Here is a 5,927-nt window from a genome sequence, read left to right on the forward strand (position 1 = left end):
GAAGGTATCAATTTTGGTTTCAGGGCAGTTTCGATGTATTTTTTGGCATTCAGGATGCCATCAATCACTTGAATTCGGCCCACACCATCTGCAGACATACATGCCCAAATCATGACATTTGTTGGATTTTTTGTAGTTGCTTCAATGCAATCAGGGTGAAGCGCTTCATCTACTCTACGTCTCACGTATTTTCGACCATTTCTTCCAAAGAGCGATATTTTACTCTCATCACTCCAGATTACTTGCTTCCATTGATTTTCTGACCATTTAATGTGTTCGTTTGCTAACTTAACTCGTTTTTCGCGTTGCTTCTGATTTTAATATGGTTTTTCCTTGGAATTCTAGCTTGTAGTGCAAATCCTGATATTCTTCTTCTTATTGTTCTTGAACTTACTGCAATACCAGCTGCATTCATTTCACATCTAATGGCATCTGATGACATTTTTCTATCTTGAAGGCATAGCCATTTAATTTTTCTATCGGTAGTAGCACTTGTGCATTTTTCGGGCCTGATTTGGCATCCTGAGGGCCAAAAAAAAAAACATCGAAACAGTCCTGAAACCAAAATTGATACCTTCCATCAGAGATCTCTCCCCCAACAACGCACCATTTATTTTTCAGCAGGATTCAGCTCCATGCCACACAGCAAACGTATGCAAAGCATGCCTTCAAAATAAAGGCATAGATATATTACCATGGCCAGGAAACAGCCCTGATCTCAATCCAATTGAAAATTTGTGGCGACATTTGAAAAATCTTGTACGAAACCTTCCAATAGAAGACAACTAAGTGAAGCTGTAATTGATTCTTGGCACCATGTGATTACGAAAAATGAACTCCAAACACTCGTTCACTCGATGAAAAGACGCTGTGAAGCTGTCTTAAAAAGTAAGGGTTATCCTAATAAGTATTGATTGTGTAAGTATCACTTTAAAAAAATGCAAATCTAAGATAGATCTTACTTATAGTCGCATAACCTTTTTGTAATACAGATATTGCAATACTGTATTGAATATTAAATTTTACATTAAATTACCTTCAATTTGATATATAAACGGTTATATTTAAGTGAAAATCAATATATTCTACTAGAACACAAAGTTGAAAAACATGAAACTTCCAAAAAGTGTCCACACTTTTGGCCACCACTGTATATTTAATATTCATGAAGACTATAGATCAGCAGTACCAAAATACTCTTTCGTAGAACCCTAGGGTTCTGTAAAAGAGTTAAACAAGTTCCGAAAGTTAGGTCTTTTTCAAAAAGCTTTTTTTAAAAAACATGTAATTATATTTAAGCCTAATTATGGATTACTCCGAATTGGAAACTTAAACGTTATTATATTTCTTAATCAGAGAATTAAGTTATTTTGATATGAAAAGCGTAATAGGAAACACAAATAAAATATTTTATAAATGTTTCTCCCTAATTCGATCAATATATTGATATTAGAAATTTTATATATTTTTTAGAAATAATGCTATTTCGTTTTCATTGGCATTTTACTTTGAATAATTCCACAACCTCAACCGTAAGGTGCAGTAAATTATGAATTTAATTTAAATATAATCAGAGATCTCAAAACTTTAAACTGCCTGCATTTTAAAAGTGCCTACTCACGGCACCAATTTAACTCTCTCACGGAACCCTAGTGTTCCGCAGAACAAAAGTTTGACAAAACTGTTTTAGATTAATGTGCTTAACAGAATATTTTTAATAGCACTTTTTGCCTTTTGAACTATTTATTCAAAAAGAAATAAATACTTTTAAATTGCATCAGGCTTCAAAGAGTTATATAGAATTGGCATAGAAGTTATTAAGGAAGTTAGTATATAGAGTTAGTATAGAAATGTTTACACTGTTTTGTCCTATAATTGTATGTGCAACAGTAAATAAATGTATTTTAAGATAAAGAACTATTTTCAAAATGGTTGAGAAAAATGCTGAAAAAGTCCACAGATATCCAAACAAAAATATACGTTGCAGTATTTTAAATGATTGATTTTAGTTTCGTATCCTATAGTTTATAGTTCGTATTATAGTTTCGTATCCTTACGGGAATCCAAGACTTCCCGGCATAATAAATAAAGAGAACATTCTTTCTTGAAAAGAACTAACTATATGACTTTGGAAGAGCATTGAATTTGATTGGGCCATTAAGAATGACGCGTCTTATGCTGACATGCTCTTAACAAATCAAATACGACATAAAGAATTTTTACTTTTGTTTCACTCTAGAGGAAACTAGTCTGCAAGAAACAATATTTATTATTCTTTCATCAGTTTCTTTACATGTGAAGAGAAAGACGCATGTTTGTTACGATTTTTAGATATCATTTTTTATTAATTCTTAACATTTCTTAATCTATTATTGTGCTGTTGAAACAACTCTTATTTTTGTTGATAGGAAAGCAAGAAAAAAGAAGGCTGTGCAACGTCGTTTCAAGAGATGGAAATATTGGTATATGTTCGCGCTGGCCTTCCATTTGGCATCCTATTTGGCGTGCACTCAGAAGCAAACAGCCTCTCTCCATCGAGACAATAGTTTTTTCTTAACTTGTAACAAAGCATAATTCCTTTATGAAACTCTAAGTTATAGATAGTATTATAAAAAATAAATATTTCGAATTGTATGAAAGGAAAATAAATTTTTGTTACAGAGGTGCCACGGGTGACTGAAACTGCAAGAAGTGGAAGATAAAAAATTTATTTTTATTCATTGAATTTATTTAAACATTTAATTTACTTAATCATTTAATTTATTTAATCATTCAATCGTACTACCACCAATACTTACATTGAAAATTAATCATATTTAAGCAGAAAATAATCTTTGCATATCTTGCAAACTGAAATAAATAAGCAGGATAATTTTTCTAATTTTAATATTTTTTGATAGTTTTTTATTCTTTATTTGTGACCTTTTTTCACAGTTTTAGTCCCCTGTTGTTTTGAAGTATTATTATAAAACAACAGTAAAATATTAAATCTTAACACTGAGAAAAATAATTCGAATGCTAATATTAGGAAAAAAGTTTAAATGTTTGCATAGTAAAAAAATACATAAGTGTTTGTATTGTAAAAAATTATTTTAAACTGTGTAAAAGAAAAATAAATTCTTGTTCTGAGATATCGTTGCAAAAATACAGTGAAATATCTAATCTTAGCATTTAGAAAAATAATTGAGTGTTAATACTTGGAAAAATAAATAAATATTAGCATAATAGAAAAATAATTAAATGTTTGCATCAGAAAAAAATATTTTTGTGAAAGAAAAATAAAGATTTGTTCATTGTAAAATAACACTATCATATTAAATCTTAGACTTAGTAAAAAAAATTAAATTTCAGCATCATGAAAAATAATTAAATATTAGTATCATAAAAAATAAATAAATGTTAGCATTATGAAATGATTTTTTTTAACTGGATGAAATGGAAACAAATCCTTGTTATGAAACATCATTCTAAATTTACACTATAATGTTAAATCTTAACATTATGTTGCAACATTATGAAAAATAATCAATGTTAAACATAATAAAAAATAGTTTAATGCTAGTGTTACGAAAAATATTTTTTTAAACACTATATTGAGAAATAATTTCTTGCTCTTAACTCTCTTTAACATCATTAAAGTAACAAATAATAAACAGAAATTCGGTACACTTTCAAACATTTTGGATCCTATATAACTATAATATCGTTTAAACTTGCTGCAACCTTAAAATATTTTATTTGGATTATTGGTAAAATGTTTAGATTAATCTTCTTGATTTGTTTTCCTTTTACAAATTTTTGAAGATAAAACGTCGCTAAAACTATAAAGAACTTAAATCTTCGTGATGCGCCTTCAGTGGCGATTGAAAAATGCATGAATCCTTGGAAGTAATATTAAAAAGTATTTTTAGGAAGTAATATTAAAAAATTGTAAATCTATGTTGTCCGTTCTAGAAAGTATTAATTGAAAAATGTAAATCTAAGTTTGCCCTTCCTAGGATATGATAATAGAAAATCGTAAATCTACGTGACCTGTCCTTAGTTATAACGGTTAAATATGGAACACAATTTTTCTGTGAAAGGAAGACTGAATTTTAAAGGACAAATTAATATGTTAAGTTTGCAGCAAATTTTTTGGCAGAAATTATAGTTTAAAGTACAGTTATAATGATTAAACATCGAACAGATGTTTCTGAGAAAGGGAAGTTTTGATTTGAGAGGACAAATTAATATGTTAAGTTTGCAGTATTAATTTGCTGGCTGAAACTATAGTTCAAAATACAGTTAAAATACTTAAACGTTGAGCAGATTTTCCTGAGGATATAGGAAAGTTTTGAATTAAAAAAATGAAGTAATATTTTTTTTTTCAATTCCTATTAGTTCACACTCTCCCTATATCTTGTTCAAATTTCCAATCATTAATAAAATACTTTTTATTCATCCACTTAAGCTCAAATACGTTTTCTTAACTTGTATTGAATGACACTTGATTTTAATATAGTTTTTTTCAAATCTCAATTAATTCATTAAATAGGAAGGAGCGAAAAACGATATGGAATTTTCTGATTGGTTAAGCGCAGGGCTCGAAAAAACTCAGAAATTTTACCCGTCCCGAGGACGGCTTGTCCTACAATGAATGGCTTGTCCTCCGTTGAAACTAACCCGTCGCTTTTAAATGAATAAAAATATAATTTTCTCCTATTTATTACAAACATTTATATAAATTGCACAATGAATTAGTCGTTACTAGGATTACATTATACAGTAATAAAAGAAATACTAGGTTACTAATAGTAACCTAGTATTTCTTTTATGAAATAATTTTAAATGACAAGGGTCAAGTTATCTGGAATGTCAATTTATCCGAGGGTACTGCGTTTTTTAAATGAATCAAATATGACGTTTGCCAGTTCCACTATCAAGTCAATGATTTACAGAGGTTTCTGAACAGAAATCTGAAAGGGGTTTTCCATTTAGGTAGATGTTCATAATTGCTTTTAAAGCTTCTTGTTTAAGACCAGAACGTATTGTGTTTTTTTTTTTGAAAGTTTATTGCTGCAAAGCCCCTTTCAACCGCTACAGTACTCCCAGACAGAGAAACATCAATATATGCGCAGTATGTTGCTGTATTGTGGGTCATTTTGCTGCCTTGTAACTTACAAGAATCTTGTAAGATAACAAAAATTGAAAATGTATCACGAACATTAACGGGAAAATGGGAATATGATTCAGGATTTTTTTTCACACTAATAATTGTAAATATTTAAAACATAAGCTGTAAAGAATGTTATCATTAACAAAGCTGAAACCTTGCTGTGTCGCTAAAAGGAAAATACCAAGTCGTAGAAGTGTAATAATAATTCATTAAGTAAAAGTAACTTTTTTTCTTTAAAAGGGTGGCAAAATAGTTTCATTCTTAAGTTAATAAATTTGATTCAATATTCTTTTCACACCATTATATGCAAATATTTAAAACGTACACAGTAAAGACTGTTACTAGTAACAAAACCTAAAACTTGACTGAAAGCTGAAATCATGATCGCCTTTTTATTAGACATTAACTCTTAGATGGTTATGAACGAGTTCAGCTCGCAATCGAATCGTGCTTCATAATGCACGCAAACAAGTTCCGCTCGGGAGCAAGATTTCGACCGTAATGGTTAGTTTTCCCCAATGGGTGCTGACGAGCTGAGCTCGTTCGCCATTATTATGCTGCATTGACTACGTTAAAAACGAAAAGTACGCAAAAACTGTTATTTATGTACTACGAATACTTTAACCCCTTGGGGACGGTTGATTCAGAAAAGCATTTGTACAAAATCAGAATCAAGTTGTAATTAATTTAAAACGGTAACTTAAATGTAGTCGTTGCTGATTAGATAGACTTACTTTGCTTTTACTTTAATTATTGTTAGTTTAATCATATA

The sequence above is a fragment of the Parasteatoda tepidariorum genome, chromosome 9 (genome assembly GCF_043381705.1).
Source record: "Parasteatoda tepidariorum isolate YZ-2023 chromosome 9, CAS_Ptep_4.0, whole genome shotgun sequence".
Taxonomy (NCBI): Eukaryota; Metazoa; Arthropoda; class Arachnida; order Araneae; family Theridiidae; genus Parasteatoda; species Parasteatoda tepidariorum.